At 47.5% G+C, this 26976-nt stretch overlaps 1 protein-coding gene across 1 annotated transcript in view; it reads left to right on the top strand.

Annotated features, from left to right (window-relative positions):
• Window positions 1-26976, top strand: part of SMCHD1 (structural maintenance of chromosomes flexible hinge domain containing 1) — a 1054086-nt gene that overhangs the window by 796489 nt on the left and 230621 nt on the right. The gene's annotated exons all lie outside the window — the stretch shown is intronic.

The following is a 26976-nucleotide window of genomic DNA, read 5'->3' as shown; positions in this document are numbered from 1 at the left end:
AAAATTAACCCAAATTAGTGTATATTATTTAGTCTGTGTGAAGGTTATTGAGTCTAGAAGCTATGGTACCAATTACTGAAAATTGATCACACCAGATGTACTGACTGCCTATCTCCTTTCTTGAGGCCCTGAAATGACAGGACAGTACAAATACCGCCCAAATGACCCCTTTTTGTAAAGTAGACAGTCCAAGGTATTTAGTAAGAGGCATGGTGGGTTTTTTGAAGTTGTAATTTTTTCCCACAATTCTTGGGAAAATGAAGAAAAATATTTTTTTTTCTTTTTTTTCCCACAAAGTTGTCAATTTATAAGCTATTTCTAACACATAGCATGTACACAGCAAAAATTACACCCAAAAATACATTCTGCTACTCCTTCCGAGTATGGCGATACCACATGTGTGAGACTTTTACACAGCCTGGCCACAAAAAGAGACTCCACGTCCAAGAAGCACCTTCAGGCTTTCTACGAGCATAAATACACATAAAACTTTATTACTACCTATCACACTTTTCAAGGCCCTAGAGCACCAATACAATGGAAAAGTCCACAAAATGACCCCATTTTGGAAAGCAAACACTCCAACGTATATTCTATGAGGCATTATGGGTCTTTGAACATATAATTTTTTCCACAGGTTTTTGGAAAATGTGGGAAAAAAATGAAAACTTTTTTTTTTTACACAAAGTTGTCAATTTTTAGGATATTCCTAACACATAGCATGTACATAGCAAAAATGACACCCCAAAATACATTCTGCCACTCCTCCTGAGTATGGCAATACCACATGTGTGAGACTTTTTCACAGCCTAGCCATATAGAGGGGCCTAACATCCAAGGCGCACCATCATGCATCCTAGCCACTTGCCTAGGCCTATTTTTGACATTTGGTGTTTACAAGCTAAAATCAGTTGTTTTGCTAGAAAACTGCTTAGAACCCCCAAACATTATATATTTTTTTTTTTAGCAGAGACCCTTGAGAATAAAATGGAGATTATTGCAATATTTTTTATCACACCGTATTTGCGCAGCGGTCTTCCAAACGCAATTTTTTTGGAAAAAATTCACTTTTTTTAATTAAAAAATAAGAAACCAGTAAAGTTAGCCCAATTTTTTTCCATAATGTGAAAGATAATGTTACGCCGAGTAAATAGATACCCAACATGTCATGTTTCAAAATTGCACACGCTCACGGAATGGCGACAAACTGGTACTTAAAAATCCCCATAGGCGACAATTTAAAAATTTCTACAGGTTGCCATCTTTGAGTTACAGAGGAGGTCTAGGGCTCAAATTATTCCCCTTGCTCTAACGATTGCGGCGATACCTCACATGTGTGGTTTGAACACCGTTTACATATGTGGGCGGGGTTTCTGTATGCGTTCGCTTCTGCGCTCGAGCTCACGGAGACAGGGCGCTTTAATTTTTTTTTTTTTTTTTTTACTATTTATTTTATTTATTATTTTTTATTTTTACACCGTTTAAAAAAAAAAAAAAAATGATCATTTTTATTTCTATTAAAAGGAATGTAAACATTCCTCGTAATAGAAATAGGCACGACAGGACCTCTTTTTTGTGTGATCTGGGGTCAAAAAGTCCTCAGATCTCACAAGTACACTAAAAGATAGAAAAAAAAAAAAATTATTATATAAAATGAAAAAAAAAAAAAAAAGGACCTTTAAACCGGTTGCTAGGCAACAACATTTTCCGTAGCTCCGGTCCTCCAAGACCATAGAGTCAAGTGAGGGCAAGCTTGCCCTCACTCGACATCCTGTCTGTGAGGATCTGGGACCGGATCGTTTTCCCCGCTGCCGGCGGGTCCGGTAAGCGGGGAAAAGGACCGGAACGTGGCGGGGGGGGGGGGCGCCTCTTCCGCCATCCCGGAAGGGTGATCCCACGGCGAATCCGCCGCTGGCACCACCCTTATCGGAAAGCCAACCGTCCACCGTTTAAAAAAATACCAGGGTTATGGCAGCTATCTGCTGCCATAACACCGGTATTTAGGTTTAAACGGAGGACGTATATAAACCTTTTTGGACTTGGACATGGTGGCTGTATGAAGGGTGATAGGTACTCGGGTACTTTGTTGGGCAGGTGACAGGTACTCTGGTACTGATGAGCAGGTGGCAGGTACTCGAGTACTCCGATAGGCAGGTGACAGGTACTCGGGTACTCTGATGGGCAGGTGACAGGTACTCGGATACTCTGGCAGGTGACAGACAGGTGATAAGTACTGATGAGTAGTACTGATACTGATAGGTGATACTGTACTGATGGGTACTGATGATCAGTACTGATACGTGATAGGTACTGATGAGTACTGATGAGTAGTGATGGGTACTGATGAGCAGGCGGCAAGTACTCGGGTACTTCAGGCATCAGGTACTCTGATGAGCAGGTGGAAGGTACTCTGATGACGGGTACTCCGTTGACAGGTACTCAAAGTACCCGAGTACCTGTCATCAGAGTACCCGAGTACCCGTCATCAGAGTACCCGAGTACCCGTCATCAGAGTACCCGAGTACCCGTCATCAGAGTACCCGAGTACCCGTCATCAGAGTACCTGCGTACCTGTCATCAGAGTACCCGAGTACCTGTCATCAGAGTACCCGAGTACCTGTCATCAGAGTACCCGAGTACCTGTCATCAGAGTACCCGAGTACCTGTCATCAGATTTCCCCGAATACCTGTCACCAGCCCATCAGAGTACCCGAGTACCTGTCATCTGAGTACCTGATGGGCTGGTGACAGGTACTCGGGTACTTTGATGGGCTAGTGACAGGTGCTCTTTATTGGGGGGGGGGGGGGTGGCAATCAGTGTGTTTGGGGTGCACTATGATTGGTAACTAGCTGTTACCACACTATCTTCCTCACACAGGATCAGTGTGTGAGGAGGAGAACACGGTGACAGCTAGTTACCGTGTTCTCTGTTGACATTTGTGACCGGCTGTGATTGGACACAGCCGGTCACGTGGTAAAGAGCCAATTTCATTGGCTCTTTACCTAGATCGGGGATCGACTCTGTCCGAGGGACGAGCCTCGTCCCCGATCGCTGCTCTGCGCGCCCCCGGGGGCGCGCATTGCAGAGAGAACGAGTGGCTCGTGCTGGAGCCGCTCATGTGATCGGCTGTGATTGACACAGCCGATCACGTGGTAAACAGCCAATTTCTATTGGCTGTTTACCTTGATCAGGGATGGGCTATGTCCGAGGGACGAGCCTCACCCCCGATCGCCGCGCTGCGCAGTAGAGGGGAGATCCGGGCGACGTCATATGACGGCAGCCCGGATCCTCACAACCACTTTGCCGACGTCATATTACATGACTCGGTATGGAAGTGGTTAAAGACTCCATACAGCAAATATCACAGTTTGCTCTTTTAACAGTGCATATGCACAGAATCTTATGGCTATAAAGCTGGTCTGCGTTATTACCGTGTAAAAAGTTGCTGGATGGCTTTCCCTTTCATGGTTTATGCCTATTTGGTGATGATCTGGATAAATATATCCAAAAGATTTCGGGGGGGGGGGGGGGGGGGTTACGTTGCTACCTGTTAAGAGGAAAAGCAGGTGTCCTTTTAAGATACCCAGCACTCAGACCCCCAGTGCTGCTATGCTATTCCTAGGCAGTTGCGACTGCCTCAGCCATCTGGATCCAGAACCAAGCCTTCAGGGCAAGGACAGAAGAAACCCTGGGCCCAGAGTTCTACCAAGTCTACCTCTAAGCATACCTTGTGAAGAAGTGCCCCCACTAAATCGAGTGAGGGGGAAGGCTGCTATGGTTCTCGAAGGTCTGGGTAGAAATAATCCAGGACAACTGAGTTATTTCCACTATCTCGCAGTGATACATACTGGAATTTTGGGTGTTTCGGCGTCCTCGGTTTGTAAAGTCAAACATTCCTGCAGATCCTCTAAAAAGAATATCTCCCTTTCTGGCTCTGGACCATTTAACCACTTAAGCTCCGGAAGATTTTACCCCCTTCCTGACCAGGGGGTATTTTGCGATTCGGCACTGCGTGACTTTAACGGACAATTGCGCGGTCGTGCGACGCTGTACCTAAACGAATTTGACGTCCTTTTTTTCCCACAAACAGAGCTTTCTTTTGGTGGTATTTGATCACCTGTGCGATTTTTTGATCATGCGCTATAAACAAAAAAAGAACGTCAATTTTGCAAAAATAACAATATTTTTCACATTATTTTATATGAAATTCCCCCCCCCCCCCAAAAAAAAATGTAAAAATCAAAATTTTTTAACATTTTCGGCCAATTTGTTTTATTCTACATATGTTTGGTAAAATAAATCGCAAAAAGCGTATTTTGATTGGTTTGCGCAAAAGTTATCGCGTTTACTAACAAAGGGAAAGATTTTTGTCATTTTTGTTGTTTTTTTTCTTAACGCGTAATGGCGGCGATCTGCGATTATTTTTTGCGGTACTGCGACATTGCGGCGGACAGATCGGACCCTTGACTGACATTTTTGACACTTTTGGGGGTACTAGTGACATTACTGCAGTAATCAGTGCTATACATATGCACTGTTACTGTAAAAATACACTGGTAGGGAAGGGGTTAACTTTATTTGAGAGGGAGGGGCTGTGTGTGTCCCTAGGGGCGTGATTCTAACTGTAATTGGCTGTGGCTTGAGCTGTAGGAACAATGATCAACGGTCCTACATAGTAGAACCGTATGATCAGTGTTTCTACACAGGGGAGAATGACAGGCGGCTTGTTTACACTAGCCGCCTGACTTTCTCCCTCTGCAGCGACGATCGCAGAGTGACCGGCAGACATCGGGTCCGCCGGTCACATGCGCAGGGGGGTCCGTGACCGCGCAGGAGTGCGCCTCCGGCGGCGCGCGCAGGGGGGTCCGTGACCGCGCAGGAGCGCGCCTCCGGCGGCGCGCGCTCGCTCCCCATAGCCTCACAGGCTAGTGACATTTATATACGTCACTTTGCCTGTGAGGGGCTGACCGCCGCAGTATATCTACTTGCAGCGGTCGGCAAGTGGTTAACCACTTAAGCCCCGGAAGATTTTACCCCCATTCCGACCAGGGGGTATTTTGCGATTCGGCACTGCGTGACTTTAACGGAGAATTGCGCGGTCGTGCGACGCTGTACCTAAACGAATTTGGCGTCCTTTTTTTCCCACAAACAGAGCTTTCTTTTGGCGGTATTTGATCACCTGTGCGATTTTTTGATCACGCGCTATAAACAAAAAAAGAGCGTCCATTTTGCAAAAATAGCAATATTTTTCCCTTTTTTTTATATGAAATTCCCCCAAAAAAAAATGTAAAAATCAAAATTTTTTAAAATTTTCGGCCAATTTGTTTTATGCTACCTATGTTTGGTAAAAAAAATCGCAAAAAGCGTATTTTGATTGGTTTGCGCAAAAGTTATTGCGTTTACTAACTAAGGGAAAGATTTTTGTCATTTTTGTTGTTTTTTTTTTAACGCGTAATGGCGGCGATCTGCGATTTTTTTTGCGGTACTGCGACATTGCGGCGGACAGATCGGACCCTTGACTGACATTTTTGACACTTTTGGGGTTACCAGTGACATTTCTACAGTAATCAGTGCTATACATATGCACTGTTACTGTAAAAATACACTGGTAGTGAAGGGGTTAACTTTATTTGAGAGGGAGGGGCTGTGTGTGTCCCTAGGGGCGTGATTCTAACTCTGATTGGCTGGGGCTTCAGCTGTATGCAGAGTGATCAACGGATCTACATAGTAGATCCAGATGATCAGCTCTCATACAGCGAGGAGAATGACAGGCAGCTTGTTTACACAAGCTGCCTGACTTTCTCCCTCTCCCCCGCCGATCGCAGAGTGGCCGGCGGACATCGGGTCCGCCGGTCACACGCGCGGGGGGGTCCGTGACCACTCGGGAGCGGGAGCGCGCCTCCGGGGGCGCGCGCTCGCTCCCTAGACCCTCACAAGCTAGTGACGTAGACCTACGTCACTTTGCCTGTGAGGGGCTGACCGCCGACGTAGATAGTCGTGCGGCGGTCGGCAAGTGGTTAAGGTACCAAAGAGTGATTACAGAGATTCCGGAGGACGAAAGATTTAGGGGTTTTTACTCAAACCTTTTCGCAGTCCCCAAGCCAAACAGAGATGTGAAACCTATTCTGGATCTCAAAGCTCTGAACCAGTTTCTGAACATTCGTTCTTTCCGTAAGGAGTCAATTCCTTCAGTCATGTCCTCCCTGCAGGGAGAGGAATTCCAAGCATTCATAGACATCAAGGTAGCATACATTCAAGTGCCTATTTTTCATGCCCATCAAAAGTTTTTATGTTTTGCTGTAGAAAACCGTCATTTTCAGTTTGTGGCCCTGCCCCTCTGGTTGGCCACGGCCCCAAGTGTGTTCGCAAAGATCCTAGCTCCAGTATTGGCCACTCTGAGGTCTCAAGGGATATCAGTAATAGGATATCTGGACGATCTATTGCTAATAGATCGATCGGCTTCGGCCAGACAGTACAGTTCTTAGAACGTCTGGGTTTAATTCTGAACTTGGAAAAGTCGGCATTACAGCCGGTCAGGCGTCAGGAATATCTGGGTTTCCTTGTGGACACGATACAGGCAAAGGTATTCTTGCCATCAAGAAAGGTTACAGACCTGAAGGATCTGGTTACATCCGTAGTAAGGCAAAGGTATCCTTCTATACCTCTTTGCATGAAGTTATAAGGGAGGATGGTGTCCTCATTCGGAGCAGTTCCCTTTGCTCATTTCCATGCTAGACCCTTACAGAACAACACTCTGTCAGCGTGGACCAGAATGGTCCCTAGACTGGTGCTTTTTCTCTTACGTCCTCTGACAGTCGCCGCCCACTCATACAATCTGCACGTCTGGGTATTGGTCTTATCCACAGGAGTAAGCTAGGCAGAAGATTTTGTTAGAAAACATTCACAAAACCTTTGTGTAGACACACCTACAGGGGGCTGTCCCTCTGGTCCAATACCCCCATCTAGCTGCATTCCCAATTCAGTTTGTTTCTGCCTAGCATAGGAGTAGGCTGGCTTTTCCCTGGCTGGGGCTGCAGTCTCAGCCTTTTTTCTTATTATTATTTTTTCTCTCTAAAAAAGTGTCTTTCTTTTAAAAAGATAGCTTTTTATTTGTTCCTGCGCTTAGTTAGTCGGACTTCGGAAGACTACAGCGTTTGCGGAGCTGGGAATCGCACTCGTTATCCTAGAGCCTTATGGAATCCCAGCCTGCCATTGAGCGTTAGCAGGTTATGTGTACGCCCAGGCCTCGCAAACTACCATGTCACTTTCCACAGGGACGAGCTTGCGAAGTGGCTACTTCGCTGGGATGTCTCAACTGCGGTAAGCCGCGTGTTGCTAGCGTCCTTTTCGGCTGATAGCACCACCACCCAGAGTGGAAGGCTTCCAGTCACAGAGCGGTACCCACGTTTTCGCTGGACCAGTGAGTACCACGCTACCCCTCTGTCTATGGCATTGTCTGTCGGGGGGTGTATGTGGGCCCTCTGTTTTTGGGGAAGGCAGTTCGGTATGGATCTGTAATGTCCCCCCTCGTCTGTCAGTGCGGTCCCTGTGTGTCCCTTCCCAGTCCCTGCGGGGGCGCTGTGGCGGTTCTACTGCTGTATGGGGGGTTGCGGGGGTCCCTGATGTCCCTGGGGTGCTTTGGCTACTATTGGGGAGTACAAACATGGCATTCTTAGATTGTAAGCTCTAACGAGCAGGGTCCTCTGATTTCTACTGTATTAAAGTGTATTGTATTTGTACTGTCTACCCTCAATTTGTAAAGCACTGCGTAAACTGTTGGCGCTATATAAATACTATATAATAATAATGTGGGGGCTGCAATCGGCAAAAGACTGCGCGGCCACCATTTTAGGTGAGGGCAGGCTGTTTGGCCTCATTGTGAGGGCAGCAGCCATTTTCCGCAATGCTGTTGGCGCCGATCGGGCGCCATCTTTGTTGTGGGCACTATGTCTTTACACAGACAGCAGCCATTTTCTCAGAGCTTTCTCCATAGACTTGTATTGGCAACCATTTTTGTGTGGCTCAGGGCTGTGTTCTGCCTCTAGAGGCATGAGATCACTTCCTTTCTTCTCACATGCAGATTGAACTGGCAGCGTGTGGCGAGTATAGCACACTTTGGGGGGTTTTTATGGTGTTTCCTGGCCTGCATTCCTGCTAGCATTCATTTTTCCTGCAGTTTCCTGTAGCACGGGACTTGTTCCTCATTGCGGTGCATTTGCGGTGGGAACTGCGAAAATCGCCGATTTAAAGGGCCAGTGTCATTTAAATTTGAGATTGCTATTAGGGAGTCCCAGGATAGCAAATTCCCCCCAGATCTGGTGGAGGGTTCAGGTACTCCTGAATCCTCTGCTTTAGTCTCACTTACTGCTGCACTTGCGACTTTAGTGTCTAAGGGGGATTTGTTGATGTCTGACTGGGCTTCTAAGAAAAGGCCTATGCCCTCTCAGTCTTCTGATTCAGAGCCAGATTTGGTTGCCATGGACAGCGTACCCCCTGAGGGGTCTCAGTCCTCTCATTCGGATGTGGAGGAGGAGGATTCCCTCTCCAGATCAGCAAGAGAACGCGCTGCAATGTCTGCGCTTATTAGCTCTGTGAAAGACACTTTAAACTTAGATGATGAGCCCCACCTGTCGGGTAAGCGGTCTTCCTTTGGGACCCGCAAAGCCCAGAAGTCTGGTCATGTTTTTCCCTGTCCCGCGGAGTTTCACGATACCGTGAATGACCAATGGCGCAATTTGAAACGTAATTTTGTGGTGCCCAAGAGATTTCAGTACCGTTATCCCTTTGCAAATCCCATGGATTCTCGCTTGACTGCGGCTCCTAAGGTGGACCACACTGTGTCCAGCTTGAAAAAAAACACTTTAATGCCCGCTGAGTATTCTCTGGTGTTTAAAGACCCAGCGGATAGGCGGGTGGAAACTCTTACCCACCACATCTACCTGGTGGCGGGTTCCTTACTAAAACCCGTGTTCGCTTCCGTAATGGTCTCTCAGGCTGTTGTGGAGTGGGCCAAGGCGCTTGAGCGCACTCTACTTACTGACTCTGCCCCTCCTGCTACTCTGGAGATGGTGGATCAAATTGGTCAGGCTGTTTTATACCTGTGTGACGCGGCCTTGGATGAGGCCCCTTTAGTGGCACGACTGTCTGCAGTCGCAGTTACGATTCGTCGCATCGTTTGCTTAAAAATAGCTGGTCGGTCGACCAGTCTTCCAAGAAGATGGTGTCTGACATCCCTTATGCGGGGAGTCGTCTTTTTGGGGACTCTCTGGATGAATTTGTGAAGGGGATCACTGGGGGCAAGAGCACTCTGCTGCCCCAGGTGTCCGGGGGCAAGTCGTTCCGCGGTAAGCAGGGCCCTTCCTTTAAACCTAACCAGGGGTCCTTTCGTGCCTTCAAGGCACAAGACAAAAGTAAGTCCTTCAAGGCCTCTTGTGGCCAGAAGATGCCTTGGGCGGGCAAGTCTAAAGCTGCGCAAACTGGCACGGCGGCTCAGTCCGCCTCGACCTGAAGGGGCGCCCTCACCTGTTTCAGGGGTGGGGGGACGTCTGCGCTGTTTTCCCGAACCTTGCTGGCCACGATTCAGGACAGGTGGGTTCAAGAACTCATTTGGTCAGGGTACAAGATCGAGTTTCGATCACGCCCAGCAGACAGATTCTTTCCCTCAAATCTTCATTTCACCCCAGATCGTTTCCGAGAACTCCATCGGGCGGTTCAGGATCTCCTCGCCAAGGGTTGGTTGTCCCGGCTCCACATTGGGACAGGTTTCGGGGTTTTTACTTGAATCTGTTCACAGTGCCCAGAAAGGAGGGCAAGGTGCATCCGATTCTGGACTTAAAGTTTCTGAACCGCATTGTGCGGATCCAGAAGTTCCGAATGGAGTCCCTCCGGTCGGTGGTAGCATCCCTGAGTCCAGGAGATTTCCTGGCTTCCATCGACCTCAAGGATGCGTATCTACACATCTCTATATACGAGGGTCATCAGAGGTACCTCCGATTCGCAATAGTGGAGGAGCACTATCAGTTTGTGGCGTTGCCTTTTGGCCTCGCTTCGGCTCCAAGGATTTTTACCAAAGTTTTTGGATCCTGTTCTAGCCTTGTTGCGAGTACAGGGGATTGCCATCCTCGGGTACTTGGACAATCTCCTCTTAAGATCGAGCTCCAGTGCCAATCTGTTGCGCGATCTGTTACTCACAGTTCAGACGCTCCAGGAGTTCGGGTGGACCATCAATGTTCAGAAGTCGACCTTGTCCCCTTCTGTTCTCCTCCCTTACTTGGGGATGGTTCTGGACTCCGCCCAGGCGGAGGACAAACTTCGGACCCTACAGGACGAGGTCAGGTCCCTCAGGGACAACGAGCTCTCCTCGCTCCGGACCTGCATGCGGTCCCTGGGCTTGATGGTGTCGGCTTTCGAAGCGATCCCTTTTGCACAGTTTCACACGAGATCTCTTCAAGCAGAGATTCTGGCCAGGTGGGACAGGCATCCTCATTCCTTGGAAAGGAGGATCTCTTTGGGCCCCCAAGTCAGATCGGATCTTCTGTGGTGGCTCCTGTCTCCGGCTCTGAAGGAAGGCAAGTCCTTTCGCCCGTTGCTATGGACTGTGGTCACCACGGACGCCAGCCTGTCGGGCTGGGGTGGAGTTCTGGGCAATTTGTCTGCCCAGCGCACTTGGTCGGAGGAGGAATCCTCCCTGCCGATAAATGTCTTGGAACTGCGAGCAATCAGGCTCTGTTTGCTCCGTTGGTCGGATCGTCTGCGGGGCTGCCCAGTGCATGTGCAGATGGACAACGCAACTGCGGTGGCTTACATCAATCACAAAGGGGGCACCAGGAGTGCCTGGGTGGCCAAGGAAGTGGCCGAGATTCTGTCTTGGGCCGAAACGCAGATCCCAGCGATTTCGGCAGTTCACATTCCTGGTGTGGAGAACTGGCAGGCGGACTATCTGAGCCACCAGACCCTGGACCAGGGGGAATGGTTCCTACACCCGGAGGTGTTTCAGATGCTGTGTGCGCGATGGGGATCCCCGGACGTGGATCTGTTCGCGTCTCGTCTAAACAACAAGGTGGGAAGGTTCGTGGCAAGCACACGCGACCCTCTGGCGGACGCCTCAGACGCGTTAGTAGTGCCTTGGACTCGGTATCGCCTGATTTATGCCTCCCCCCCCCCCCCCGATTCAGTTGTTTTCCAGGTTCCTTCGCAGGTTGGTCTTGGAACCGAGGTTGGTGATTCTAGTGGCCCAGACTGGCCACGCCGGTCTTGGTACACGGACATCATGCAACTGATCGTCGAGCCTCTCTGGCGGCTCCCACTACGAGACAATCTTCTGTCTCAAGGGCCGATCTTCCATCCTGCTTTACAGTCCCTGGCTTTGACGGCGTGGCTGTTGAAAGCCAGGTCTTAGAGAGACAAAGGTCTCTCGTCGGCGGTCATTCCTACCTTGCTCAAGGCTAGGAAGGCCTTGTCTAGTAAGATTTATTATGGTACCTGGAAGGCTTATTTCGCCTGGTGTGAATCGCAGGGGTTCCACCCCCGCTCCTTTTTGGTGGCGAGGGTGTTAGCTTTCCTGCAAACTGGTGTGGACAGCGTCTTGCACTGACCACTATTAAGGGTCAGTTGTCTGCGCTGGCCATTCTCTTCCAGCGCCCCTTGGCGTCAAATTCCTTGACCTGAAACCTTTATTCAAGGGGTGCGTCATCTGGCTCCCCCCAGGAGGGCTCCCTTGCCCCCTTGGGACCTGAATTTGGTCCTGTCTGTTTTGCAACGTCCTCCCTTTGAGAACATCAGGGAGATTCCTCTGCCTGTGCTGTCACGGAAAGTTGCCTTTCTGGTGGCAATCCCATCTACCCACAGAGATTCGGAGTTGGCGGCGCTCTCTTGCTGCTCCCCCTGTTTGGTTGTGCATAGGGATAAGGTGGTCTTGCTACATCATCAGTCCTTCCTTCTGAAGGTGGTTTCAGATTTTCATCTCAACGAGGACATTGTCTTACCTTCGCTGTGTGCGAAGCCTAAGCATCCTAAGGAGTTTGCCTTGCATTCCTTGGATGTGGTCCGGGTGATCAGGGTTTACCTGTCGTCCACTGAATCTTTCAGAAAGTCGGATTGTCTTTTTGTCCTTCCTGAGGGACCTCGGAAGGGTACGGTTGCGTCTGCGGCAACCATTTCCAAAGGGATCAGACAGACGATTGTACAGGCCTATTCAATTAGGGATCAGGTTCCACCATTCCCTATCACGGCGCACTCTACCAGAGCGATTAGTGCGTCCTAGGCCTTCTGCCATCAGGCGTCTGTGTCTCAGGTGTGCAAAGGGGCGACCTGGTCGTCCGTGCATACCTTTACTAAATTCTACAAACTTGATGTCCTGGCATCAGCAGATGCCTCTTTTGGCCGCAAAGTTCTGAGTGCAGCAGTGCCTTAGGGGAGACATGGTAGTTTTAGCCTGTCTCCTCCTGTTGGGGTTTTTCTCCCCTTGTTTATTTTGCTTTCCTGGGTTTGTTCGCTCCTGTTGAGCTTTCTTGTTACCCATTTTTTTTACCTTTCTGGTTCAGATAAGGTTCTTTTCTCTGACCTGGGTACTGCGTTGCCTTTTGATTGTTACGTTTCCCACCCCTCACATCTACACTGCTTTAGGACGTCCCAGACGTGCAGATTGTATGAGTGGGCGGCGACTGTCAGAGGACGTAAGAGAAATTAGAATTTTTGTAAGAACTTACCATAAAATTCTTTTCTCTGAGTCCTCTGACAAAATCTTCTGCCTACCTTACTCCTGTGGATAAGACCCAATACCCAGACGTGCAGATTGTATGAGTGGGCGGCGACTGTGAAAGGACTCAGAGAAAATAATTTTACGGTAAGTTCTTAAAAAAATCCTATTTTTCTGACACCAAGAGTACGTCAGAGCCTAAATTAGTGGTTGTCAACCAGAAATTTGGAAAAAGAATACCTTTCTTCCAGTAGTTTGGAAAATAGTGGCTACAGATGCCAGTCTCTCCGGTTGGGGAGCAGTTCTGAAGGAAGCCACTGTCCAGGGAAAGTGGTCTTCGTCAGAGGAAAGTCTGGAAATCCAAGCAGTTTATCGGGCTTTAAAGTACTGGACGCCAAGACTTCTGGGTTAACCTGTCAGGGTTCAATCCAACAATGCCACTGCTGTGGCTTATATCAACCATCAGGGAGGCACCAATAGTCGGTCAGCCCAGAAGGAGGTGGATATCATCCTATCCTGGGCATAAAAATGTGTTCCTTGACTATCAGCGGTTTTCATTCCAGGAATAGAAAACTGGCAGGCAGACTTTCTGAGTCGTCAACAGATTCCGGGGAATGGTCCTTACACCCCAAGATCTTTGCATTGATCTGCCAACGCTGGGGGTCCCAGATGTAGATATGTTGGCATCCAGGTTCAACATTAAGTTGAAAAGATTTGTGTCCAGGACCAGAGATCCACTCGCAGTCGGAGTGAATGCCTTGGTGACTCCTTGGAAGGAGTTTTCCCTGATCTATGTCTTTCCTCCTGTTCATCGGCTGCCACATCTGTTACGCAGAATCTACCTAAAGGGGAAACCAGTAATCCTGGTAGCTCCAGCATGGCCTAGAAAGTTTTTGTTTGCACAAATTCAATAATTGGCAGTGACAAGGCCTTGAGTTCTTCCGCTGTGTCTGGATCTGCTTTCTCAAGGTCCGATATTCTACCCTGCTTTACCGTCTCTAAATTTGACAGCTTGGCTATTGAAGCCTCGGTTTTGAATGATCGTGGCATGGCTAGCCCTGCAGTTTCTACCCTGATAAATGCTAGAAAACCAGCCTCTAGAAGCATTCCAAGTCTGGAAAGCTTACATTACCTGGAGTGAGGCCAGGAAATGGCATCCCCGCAAATCTATCATCGGGAGAATTCTACCTTTTTTGCAAGTAGGGATAGATATGAAATTAGCCTTAGGCACTATTAGAGGTCAAATTTCAGCCTTGTCTGTTTTTTCCAGAGACCAATCGCTACGTATTCCTTGGTTCATTGTGTCCTTGGGTTTTAAATTTGGTCTTGGCAGTTTTACAAAAGCAGCCTTTTGAGCCCATGGGACATATTCCCCTGGCTCTTTTGACCAGAAAATTGTTCTTTTTAATTGCGATAACTTCAGCCACAAGAGAATTGGAGCTAGCTGCTCTTTTGTGTAAAGAGCTATTCTTGATTTTACATCAAGATAGGGTGACTCTACCTTCACACCCAGGTTTTTTGCCCAAGGTGGTGTCCTCCTTTCATTTGAATCATACTACCTTCCTTTTTTCCAGATCCTCAAACAGAGGAGGAAAGTTATCACATGTTCTTGATTAAGTACCTACACTTAAGTTTTACTTAAAAAGGTCAGCTCAGATTCGTAAGACTAATCTTTTGTTTATGCTGAGAGAAGGGCCCAGGAAAGGGCAGGCAGCGTCTAAGTCTACGATCTCTAGTTGGATTTGCCAGGTTATTATTGAGGTGTATGGTTGGTTTGAAAGGGAAGGTTCCACCTTTGCACACAGTAAAGGCGCACTCTGCCAGAGGAGTAGGTGCCTCCTGGGCACTTCACCATCAAGCTTCTATGGCTCAGATTTGCAAAGCCATGAGTTGGTTGACAGTGCATACGTTCACTAGATTCTGCTACAGATAGCTACCATAACCCTGGTATTTTTGAAAACGGCAGGCGATCGGCTTTTAGATAAGGGTGGTCCCAGCAGCGGATTCGCCGCGGGATCACCCTTACGGTGCAGCGGAATAGGTGCCCCTCCCGCCGCGTCCCGGCAGTTTTCCCCGCTTACCGGACCCGCCGGCAGCGGGGAAAACAATCCGGTCCCGGATCCTCTGAGACAGTAAGTCGAGTGAGGGCAAGATGGCCCTCACTCGACTCTATGGTCTTGGAGGACCGGAGCAATGTCAAACGTCGTTGCCTAGCAACCGGTTTAAAGGCCCGATTTTTTTTTTTTTCAACACTTTTTTTTTTTTTTTTAGTGTACTTGTGAGGTCTGAGGTCTTTTTGACCCCATATCTCACAATATCTCATGCCTATTTCTATTACAAGGAATGTTTACATAGAAGATATTTAGAAATAAAAATGATCAAAACACATTTTTGTAAAAATAATAAATAAAATATATAGGAAAAAAAAAAATTAAAGCTCCTTGTCCCACATATGCAAACGGTATTCAAACCTCACATGTGAGGTATCGCCGCAATCGTTAGAGCGAGAGCAATAATTTGAGCCATAGACCTCCTCTGTAGCTCTAAGTTGGTAACCTGTAGAAATTTTAAAGTGTCGCCTATGGGGATTTTTAAGCACCAAAGTTTTATCGCCATTCCGCGAGCGTGCGCAATTTTGAAGCATGACATGTCTATTTACATTATCGTAACATTATCTTTCACATAATGGAAAAAAATTGGGCTAACTTTACTGTTACTGTTTTCAAATCTTTTTTATTAAAAAAAGTGATTTTTTTCCAAAACAAAATTGCGTTTGGAAGACCGCTGCGCAAATACGGTGTGATAAAAAATATTGCAACGATCTTCATTTTATTCTCTAGGTTCTCTGCTAAAAAAAAAAAAAATACACATATATATATATATATATATATATATATATATATATATATATATATATATATATATATATATATATATATATATATATACAGTGGGTACGGAAAGTATTCAGACCCCCTTAAATTTTTCACTCTTTGTTATATTGCAGCCATTTGCTAAAATCATTTAAGTTCATTCTTCTTCCTCATGAATGTACACATAGCACCCCATACTGACAGAAAAACACAGAATTGTTGACATTGTTGCAGATTTATTAATAAAGAAAAACTGAAATATCACATGGTCCTAAGTATTCAGACCCTTTGTTTAGTATTTAGTAGAAGCCCCCTTTTGATCGAACACAGCCAGGAGTCTTTTTGGGAAAGATGCAACAAGTCTTTCACACCTGGATTTGGGGATCCTCCATTCCTCCTTGCAGATCCTCTCCAGTTCTGTCAGGTTGGATGGTAAACGTTGGTGGACAGCCATTTTTAGGTCTCTCCAGAGATGCTCAATTGGGTTTAAGTCAGGGCTCTGGCTGGGCCATTCAAGAACAGTCACGGAGTTGTTGTGAAGCCACTCCTTCGTTATTTTAGCTGTGTGCTTAGGGTCATTGTCTAAGGTCCAGAGCACTCTGGAGAAGGTTTTTGTCCAGGATATCCCTGTACTTGGCCGCATTCATCTTTCCCTCGATTGCAACCAGTCGTCCTGTCCCTGCAGCTGAAAAACACCCCCACAGCATGATGCTGCCACCACCATGCTTCACTGTTGGGACTGTATTGGACAGGTGATGAGCAGTGCCTGGTTTTCTCCACACATACCGCTTAGAATTAAGGCCAAAAAGTTCTATTTTGGTCTCATCAGACCAGAGAATCTTATTTCTCACCATCTTGGAGTCCTTCAGGTGTTTTTTAGCAAACTCCATGCGGGCTTTCATGTGTCTTACACTGAGGAGAGGCTTCCGTCGGGCCACTCTGCCATAAAGCCCCGACTGGTGGAGGGCTGCAGTGATGGTTGACTTTCTACAACTTTATCCCATCTCCTGACTGCATCTCTGGAGCTCAGCCACAGTGATCTTTGGGTTCTTCTTTACCTCTCTCACCAAGGCTCTTCTCCCCCGATAGCTCAGTTTGGCCGGACGGCCAGCTCTAGGAAGGGTTCTGGTCGTCCCAAACGTCTTCCATTTTAGGATTATGGAGGCCACTGTGCTCTTAGGAACCTTAAGTGCAGCAGAAATCTTTTTGTAACCTTGGCCAGATCTGTGCCTTGCCACAATTCTGTCTCTGAGCTCTTCAGGCAGTTCCTTTGACCTCATGATTCTCATTTGCTCTGACATGCATTGTGATCTGGAAGGTCTTATATAGACAGGTGTGTGGCTTTCCTAATCAAGTCCAATCAGTATAATCAAACACAGCTGGACTCAAATGAAGGTGTAGAACCATCTCAAGGATGATCAGAATAAATGGAAAAATAAATATATGAGTGTCACAGCAAAGGGTCTGAATACTTAGGACCATGTGATATTTCAGTTTTTCTTTTTTAATAAATCTGCAACAATGTCAACAATTCTGTGTTTTTCTGTCAGTATGGGGTGCTATGTGTACATTCATGAGGAAGAAGAATGAACTTAAATGATTTTAGCAAATGGCTGCAATATAAGAAAGAGTGAAAAATTTAAGCTGGTCTGAATACTTTCCGTACCCACTGTATATACATATATATATATATATATATGTATATATATATATAATGTTTGGGGGTTCTAAGTAGTTTTCTAGCAAAAAAAAAATAGATTTTAGCTTGTAAACACCAAGTATCAAAAATAGGCCCGGTCTTAAAGTGGTTAACAGTCTTCTGTAAACGTCTGGGAACTGAGGGGACCAGTTTCTGGAGTTTTGGGAGAGGAATGTTGGCCTGAGCATATGCTGCTCTAAAACCTGGATATATCTTTCAGCATTGATGGTGCCTTTTCAGATGTGCAAGCTGCCCATTCCATACACACCAATGCACCCCCATTTAATCAGAGATGGAGGCTTTTGAACTGAGCACTGACAACAAGCCTGAAAAGCCATCTCTTCTTTGGTATGAAGGATGCTGCACCTGTGTTTGTCAAAAAGAATGTCAAATTTCAATTTGTCTGACCGCAGAACAGTTTTCCACTTTGCAGCAGACCATTTTTAATTAGCTCTGTCCTATAGAAGATGACAGTGTTTATGGATCATGTAAAGCTATGGCTTCTTCTTTGCATGATAAAGCTCTAAGGTGCATTTTTGGATAGCATGGCAAGCAGTGTTTACAGACAGCTATTTTAGAAGTATTCCTGAGCCCATGCAGTGATGTCCATCACAGAATCATGCCTGTTTTTAATGCAGTGCTCTTTGAAGAACATAGGCATCCTATATTGTGTTTTGGCCTTGTCCCTTGTGAACATAGTTTTCTCCAGATTCTCTGAATCTTTTGATGGTATTATGTACTTTAGATGAGGTATTTAAAGTCTTTGCTATTTTACTTTGCGGGACATTTTTCTAAAATGACACAGCTTTTTCAGATTGGCGAACATCTGCCCATCTTTACTTTCTGAGACACTCTGACTCTCTAAGATTCCCTCTTTATGCTGTCATGTTACTGACCTGTTGCCAATTGACCAAATTAGTTGAAAAATGTTTTTCCAGTACTTGTTAATTCCAGTTACTTTTCCAGGTTTTTTTGTCCTGTCCCAACTTTTTATAATTTATGCTGGCATCATTTTCAAATTGACCTTATTTTTTTCTTAAAATTGTACATTTTCTTTGTTTTAAACATTGGATATGTTTTCTATCTTATATTATGAATAAAATATGGGTTCATGAGAGTTGCAAATCATTGCATTCTGTTTTTATGAAGATTTTACACAGCATGCCAACTTTTTTAGAATTGGGGTTGTATTAATAAACCTATTTCATATGAAACATTAGCCAATGAGACTGCAGTCATCCCCTGGGATGTGGTTGATGTCACACTACCCGTGTTCATGGTGTTGTCTGACTTCACTGAACCATGAAAGTCATGTGAACATCAAAGGCTTTCAAAGTGTCCCCGTTTTAAAGTCTTAAATCTTCACTCCAGAGGAAAAAAAATTACCCTTCCTTCTTTCACTAATGCTTTGGGTTGTAGAGGTGGACCTTTTGAATTCTCGCTAACAATGCAAGACTACTGGTCCTGCATCTTATGTGATAACATTGGTGTAACGGACCGTTTCAGCAGACAAGGGGTTAAAATCCGTTTAGGCGATATGCCCCTTTCTGAGAGACAGGCACAGCTACTGCAGAACACCAAACTCCCGAACTGGATACAAAATAGCACTCCAACCTGGAACCTCACGAATAGCTGCTAGCAGACGAACAGGAAAAGCATACATCAGCTTACACTCCTAGCAATCAGTCTCCAACAGCATACAGTGAATCCCCCCAAGAACGAGACAAAGCTCCGAGTTGAGGGTAAAACAGGAACAACATTTATTGGAAGAACACAGCACACTTTTATACAGAATTTGGAACATCCTTCCCCCAACAACTGCTTTCCCATTGGTCAATTGCACAGTACCTGCAGTTCTCCATAAGGTCCTCTCCGGCCATGCAAATGAGGGCCTCTCCAGCCATGCAAATGAGGGCTTGAAAATGAGTCAGCAGTGATTGGTCAGATAGCTTGACCAGAAGGACTGTCATGTGCAAGGAGACAGAAGCCCCCAGGGGGTAATCAATGTACACAATGCCAGACACCGAACAATGGTTCCCTAACGAGCCCTCAATACACATTACTCTGAGTGTCAATACATCTCTTAGCACACCCGACAATAGGTGAATGGAGAGCCACCTCAGACAGCCCGTCTCCTCAGAACTTCCTGGAATGACCATATTAGGAGTGCACTTCCTGTGCCTTACAGTTTACAGGAATAAGGTTTAGCTTCCAGGATAGAGGCAAGACTCCATTAGCCACATTGTTAAAGAAACACAAAAAGACACAAAAATGCATAACTCCCAGTCTACTGAACAGAACCCCCACATTCAACCCATCCCCAGATAGCCTGGATCTGAGCGCTCAACATATCCAAACATCGCTCAGATGCCACAAACACAGTCAAATTGCCATGGGGTTTACGTTTAGCATGGGTTGATGAGAGGGTCCATAGTCACCTTGCAGGAGGCGAGCAACCAGGCTTCTCCAATGCCCAGTGGCAAGATTGGTCTCGTCACAATTGGATTGCTTGTGAAGTTTATTTTCTGACACTGCAAGGGCCATTGTTTTCCCCGGAGATCAGCTTGTTAAAGTGTCACTAAACGCAAAAGATGGATTTTTTAATACAGACTTACCTGTAAAATCCATTTCTTGAAGTACATCATGGGACACAGAGCCATAAATCATAACGTATGGGTTACCTTATATACTCGAGCGAGTATAAGCCGAGTTTTTCAGCATGTTTTTTCATGCTAAAAATGCCCCCCCCCCCCCCCGGCTTATACTCAAGTCACTGGCTTCACTGTGTTTTTAAAAATGGCACCGCTCTGCGCCTACGTGTCACTGCGCATGTGCGGCATGCCCAGGAATAGCCGAACGTGTTCGGGTTTTCCCGAGCATCGGCGGCGCATTTGCGGTGATGTAGTTTTGGCGCCGGACATTCTCCTGTACCATGCCCGCAGCACTGCATCTCCTGTGCCATGCCTGTACACATACTGTGCCATGCCTGTACATACTGTGCCATGCCTGTACTTACTGTACCATGCCTATACCTACTGTGCCATGCCTGTACATACTGTGCCATGCCTATACCATCACCTGTGCCATGCCTATACCATCTCCTCTACCATGACCTGCGCCATGCCTGTACCATGACCTGTGCCATGCCTGTACCATGACCTGTGCCATGCCTGTACCATGACCTGGGACATGCCTGTACCATGACCTGTGACATGCCTGTACCATCACCTGTGCCATGCCTGTACCATCACCTGTGCCATGCCTATACCATCACCTGTGCCCTGACCTGTGCCATGCCCTTACCATGACCTGTGCAATGCCTATACTATGACCTGCGCCATCTCCTGTACCATGCCTGCAGCCCCTGTTTTGTGTCTTGTAGTGGTCCAGTTGGGTCCACTAGCTGCTGCATTTCCCACCCTAGGCTTATACTCAAGTCAAAAAGTTTTCCCACTTTTTTGTGGTAAAATTAGGGGTCTCTGCTTATATTCGGGTCAGCTTATACTCGAGTATATACGGTATATAGGCACCTTTAGGTGAAGGACACTGGCAACCAATCAGAATTGATGCCCCCCATATAACCCCTCCCACACAGGCAGTACCTCTGTTTTGTAGCAAGCAATAAAGACCCCATAAAAGAGGGGAGGGACCTCTGTGTCCCGTGATGTACTTCAAGAAATGGATTTTACAGGTAAGTCTGTATTAAAAAATGCATCATGGGACACAGAGCCATAAATCGGAACTTATGGGATGTCCCACAGCAATGCATCAGAGGAGAGGGGGACACCAAAAAATACCGCCATCTGACCCCAAAAAGGATTACACCGCTGCCTGCAGAACTCTGCAGCTAAATGCAGATTCCTTCTGGGACCTAACATACACTTGATAGAAAGGGGTCACTGGGCGCAAGAGCACTCTGCTACCCCAGAATCCTAAGGGCATGTTTTTCCGCGGTAAGCGGGGCCCCTCCTTTAAACCAAATCAGGGGTCCTTTCGTGCCTTCAAGGCACAGAACAAGGGGAAACCCTTCAAGGGCCAGGGTTGCCAGAGAAAGCCCTGGGCGGGAAAACCAAAGACTGCCCAGACTGGGGTGGCGGCTCAGTCCGCCTCTGCCTTAAGGGGTGCCCTCACCCGTTTCAGGGGTGGGGGGACGTTTGCGCGGTTTCCTCCGACCTTGGCTGCTCCGAATTCCGGACAGGTGGGTTCAGGAAATCAATTCGATCAGGATACAAGATCGAATTCCTTTCGCGACCTGCGGACAGATTCTTTCCCTCAAATCTTCATTTGACCCCAGGGCGGTTACAGGACCTGCATCAAGCGGTGCAGGATCTCCTCGCCCAGGGGGGGATCGTCCCGTTGCCTCATCGGGACAGGTTTCGGGGGTTTTACTCGAATCTGTTCACTGTGCCCAGAATGGAGGGCAAGGTGCGTCCGATTCTGGACTTAAAAGCTCTGAATCGCTTTGTACGCGTTCGGAAGTTCCACATGGAATCGCTCCGCTCGGTGGTAGCCTCCCTGAGTCCAGGCGAATTCATGGCCTCTATCGACCTGAAGGATGTGTATTTACACATCCCCATTTTCGAAGGTCATTGGAGGTACCTCCGATTCGCTATTGCGGAGGAACATTATCAGTTTGTGGCTTTACCTTTCGTTCTCGCTTCGGCTCCAAGGGTGTTTACCAAAGTGCTGGCTCCTGTTCTGGGCCTGTTACGGGCACAGGGCATTGCGGTCTTGGGATATCTGGACGATCTCCTGTCAAGATCGAGTGCCAGCCAGAGCCTGCTGCGCGATCTGTCCACTACAGTTCCGATGCTTCGGGAGTTCGGATGGACCATCAACGGGCAGAAGTCGACCTTGTCTCCTTCGGTTCGTCTCCCATACTTGGGAATGGTTCTGGACTCTGCTCAAGAAAAGGTGATCCTGCTGGAGGACAAACTCCAGACCCTACAGAACGAGGTCAGGGCCCTCAGAGACAAATTCTCGTCACTCAGGACCTGTATGCGGTCCCCGGGGTTGATGGTGTCGGCCTTCGAGGCCATACTGTTTGCACAGTTTCACACAAGGTCTCTCCAAGCGGAGATCTTGGCCAGATGGGACAGGCTGCCTCAGTCCTTGGATCTGAGGCTGTCTCTGAGTCACCAAACCAGAATGGATCTTCTGTGGTGGCTTCAGTCCCCGGCGGTGGTGGACGGAAAGTCCTTCCGGCCGTTACTGTGGACAGTAATTACCATGGATGCCAGCCTGTCGGGCTGGGGTGGAGTCCTGGGCAACCTGTCTGCCCAGGGCACTTGGTCGGTAGAGGAATCCTCCCTCCCCATAAAAATATTGGAATTGAGAGCGATCAGGCTGTGCCTGCTTCATTGGTCGGATCGTCTCCAGGGTCGTCCTGTTCGGGTGCAGACGGACAATGCCACTACGGTGGCTTACATCAATCACCAAGGGGGCACCAGGAGTGCCCGGGAGGCCCAAGAAGTGACCAGAATTCTGTCTTGGGCTGAGACTCATGTCCCGGCGATATCGGCAGTTCACATTCCGGTTGTGGAGAATTGGCAGGCCGATTATCTGAGCCGCCAGACCCTGGACCAGGGGGAATGGTCCCTGCACCCGGAGGTATTTCAAATGCTGTGTGTGAAATGGGGATCCCTGGATGTGGATCTGTTTGCGTCTCGGCTAAACAACAAGGTGGAAAGGTTCGTAGCAAGAACGCGCGATCCTTGGGCAGACGCCTCGGATGCGCTGGTGGTGCCTTTGCATCAGTATCATCTGATGTACGCCTTTCCTCCGATTCAGTTGTTGTCCAGGTTCCTTCGCAGGTTGGCCCCGGAACCAACATTGGTGATTCTGGTGGCGCCGTACTGGCAACGTCGGTCCTGGTATGCGGACATCGTTCGCCTGGCCGTCGAGCCTCCATGGTGGCTGCCAATGTGAGAAGATCTACTGTCTCAAGGACCGATCTTCCATCCTGCTTTACAGTCGCTGGCTTTAACGGCATGGCTGTTGAAAGCCAGGTCCTGAGAGACAGGGGTCTTTCCTCAGAGGTCATTCCTACCTTACTCAAGGCTAGAAAAGCCTCATCTGGTAAGATTTATTACCGTACATGGAAAGCTTATTTTGCCTGGTGTGTGTCCAGGGGCTTCTCTCCTCGTTCATGCTCGGTGGCGAGAGTGTTGGCTTTCCTTCAGTCTGGTGTGGACCAGCGCCTTGCGTTGGCCACGATTAAGGGACAGGTATCTGCACTGGCTGTCCTTTTCCAGCGCCCCTTGGCGGCTGATTCTTTGATTCGCACCTTCATTCAAGGTGTGCGTCATTTGGCCCCTCCTCGAAGGGCACCCTTACCCCCATGGGACTTGAACTTGGTTCTGTCCGTGTTACAACGTTCCCCATTTGAAAACATCAGGGAAATCCCGTTTACTCTGCTGTCTAAAAAGGTTGCCTTTCTTGTGGCGATCACTTCTGCTAGCAGAGTGTCGGAGTTAGCGGCCTTGTCTTGCCGCTCCCCTTACCTGGTGGTTCATAGGGATAAGGTGGTCTTGCGACCTAACCAGTCCTTTCTTCCAAAGGTGGTCTCTGATTTTCACCTTAATGAGGATGTGTTTTGCCTTTGCTCTGTGCGACTCCTAGGCATCCTAAGGAGGTTGCTTTGCATTCCTTGGATGTTGTCAGGGCGATCAGGGTTTACCTGTCGTCAACAGAATCCTTTCGGAAATCGGATTCTCTTTTTGTCCTTCCTAAGGGACCTCGGAAGGGTATGGCTGCGTCTGCGGCGACCATTTCAAAATGGATCAGACAGACAATTGTACAGGCCTATTGGTTGAAGGAACGGGTACCGTCCTTCCCTGTCAAGGCGCACTCTACCAGAGCGGTGAGTGCGTCCTGGGCCTTCCGGCATCAGGCTTCGGTGGCCCAGGTGTACAAGGCTGTGACTTGGTCGTCGATGCACACCTTTTCCAAATTCTACAAAATTGATGTGCTGGCATCAGCTGATGCCTCCTTTGGCCACAACGTTCTCTGTGCGGCAGTACCGTTAGGGGACCCTGTTTTTTTTGGCGGTCCCTGGCTGTTGGGGTTGTTTATCCCCTTGGTTATTTGCTTTCCTGGGTTGTTGCTCCTGTTGAGCCTTTTTTGTTACCCAGAGGGTTACCTTTCTGTTCATGTAAGGTTCCTTTCTCTGATGTGGGTACTGCGTTGCCTTTCTGACGGTTGCGTTTCCCACCCCCTGTCTACACTGCTTTGGGACATCCCATTGGTAAAGACTGTATGAGTGGGCGGCGACTGTCGGAGGACGTAAGAGAAAACTGAATTTTTGTAAAATCTTACCGTAAAATTCCTTTCTCTGAGTCCTCCGACAGTCGCCGCCCCCGCCCCTCTTTTTGGGGTTCTTGGACTCTAACTGCTTGCTGCCACACTGAGTTGGGTTGGCTGATAGCAGGGGAGGGGGTATTGGACCAGTGGGACAGCCCCCATAGGTGTGTCTATGTAAATGCTTTGTTTTTAACAAGTCTTATGCCTAGCTTGCTCCTATGGATAAGAGGTCAATACCCATTGGTGAAGACTGTATGAGTGGGCGGCGACTGTCGGAGGACTCAGAGAAAGGAATTTTACGGTAAGATTTTACAAAAATTCAGTTTTCCTTTTAGATAGCATGTAAGGTCTCCTTAAAGTTTTGTGTATGCCACTGAAGGGATCCGGCACCAGCCAAAGAGTCTTCCATTTAGGATAAAATGTACAAAGGCTTGGGGAGAACCCAGTACAGAGTAATTCCCATTCACCAATCCTTAAAAAACATGATTCGCCAGGATTGGAAATTTTCTATGAACGCTCTGTCCAGGCCTAAGACCTGGAAAAGGAGTTATCCATTTGAGGAACAAGAGCTGGAGGAGTTTACAAAAAACCCTAAACTAGACGCACCTTTGGCCCAGCTATCAAAAAGATCAGATTTGTCCTTTGAAAACGCTGGATGTCATGGATCGTAAAATTTAGTCCGTATTAAAAAAGGCTTGGTTCGCTAACTCCTATAATATGACTACGGCTCTAGCAGATACCTGTATGGCCAGAAATGCAGATTTCTGGATCAAGGAACTGTCTAAACATATCTCAACAATTGAGGGATCACAAGACATACTAGATTCCCTATCTGTGATTGGGAAAGCAGTGTCTTACTTAGCAGACTCAACTGTAGAGTCGGTAATAGCCTCTGCAAGAACAGCAGCTCTTGTGAATTCTGCTAGGAGGGCAGTTTGGGTTAAAGCGTGCGAAGGAGACGTATCTTCCAAGTTAAGACTTTGTGCTTTGCCTTTTGAGGGGTCCTTTTTGTTTGGCTCTGGTCTGGATGATGTTTTATCCAGATCCTCAGAGAAGGGGAAAAAAATCCCCACTAAGAGGAAGGATAAGTTAGGGAGGTATTCCTTTCGGAACTTCCAAGACAGAAACCAACAAAGGCCCTTCAGGGGACAAGCCAATAGAGGGGGTTTGGCAAGAGGTAAGCAAAGAACTAACTTGCTGTTCCTCAAACCTGGACCCAACGCTAAGGAGACCAAGTGACGCCAGCTCAGGGTAGGGGGCAGGTTAGTCCATTTTGTTCCCCAATGGGAAAACATCTCAACCAGCCCCTACATTCTCCAAATTATTCGGGAAGGATACCGACTGGAGTTTTCCTCTCTGCCAGTGGCCGAAATAACGGTGACATATCCCTCAAGAGAAATGCCAAAAAGGGAAGCCCTGCTAAAGGGTATTCAAGAGCAAGCAGAACAGAGGGTAATTACCCCTGTACCGTTAAGTCAGGTATTCCAGGGCTTTTACTCTCACATATTTGTGGTGCCAAAACCACTCTTATGTTCTCTATGGAGAACATTTTTGCAGTCAGAAAAAATCTGTCAAAGGACGTCTTCATGACTTCCCTGGATCTAAGGGATGTCTACCTTCATGTCCCAATTCATCCGGAAAACATCAGGCATTCCTCAGATTCGCAGTAGTGATGGAAGGAGGGACTGCACACTGGCAGTTCAGAGCTCTTCCATTCTGCGTAGCGGCCAGTCCAAGGATCTTTACGAAAGTCCTAGCAGAAGCGGTAGGCCAGCTTCATCTTCAGGGCCTAAACTTGATTCCATATCTGGACGATATGTTGATCTTTGCAAGTACGGCGGAGAAAGTCACGGCCGACACCCAAAGAGTTCTGTCTATCCTACAGACACTAGGGTGGATTATAAATGTGGAAAAATATTCAATGGAACCAGCGCAGGTTCACGGTTCAGGTCTATCTTGGATACCAAATAGACTCCAGAATGAAAAAACTTTTTCTCCCAGAGGAAAAATTGGTCTCGGCGGTGAAAAATGTCTGTTCTCGCCCTCTGTGTTTCAGGAGACCGATTATGAGGATTCTCGGTCTGATGACAGCTTGTATCCCAGCAGTAGAGTGGGCCAACTTCACTCACAAGACCTCCAAATTTTCCACCTGTTCTCTTGGAACAAGAGACAGGAGTCCCTAGACAAGGAAATTATTCTCTCCCCACAAATAATATCGTCCCTACGGTGGTGGACAGTTCCTCAAAACCTGAGGAGCGGCAGACATTGGGGTCAAGAGCAACCCTTAAGGATCACCACGGATTCGAGCAACGGGGAGTGGGGAGCTCACTTAGAGGGAGCTCATGTCCAAGGCACCTGGGATATCCAGGTAAGTCAAGCCTCGTCCAACTACAGAGAACTGAAA

This window comes from Pelophylax lessonae, assembly GCF_965119305.1.
Source record: "Pelophylax lessonae genome assembly, chromosome: 5".
Lineage (NCBI taxonomy): Eukaryota > Metazoa > Chordata > Amphibia > Anura > Ranidae > Pelophylax > Pelophylax lessonae.
The sequence above is the reverse complement of the archived record's forward strand: the minus strand, read 5'-3'. Positions and strand labels throughout refer to the sequence as shown.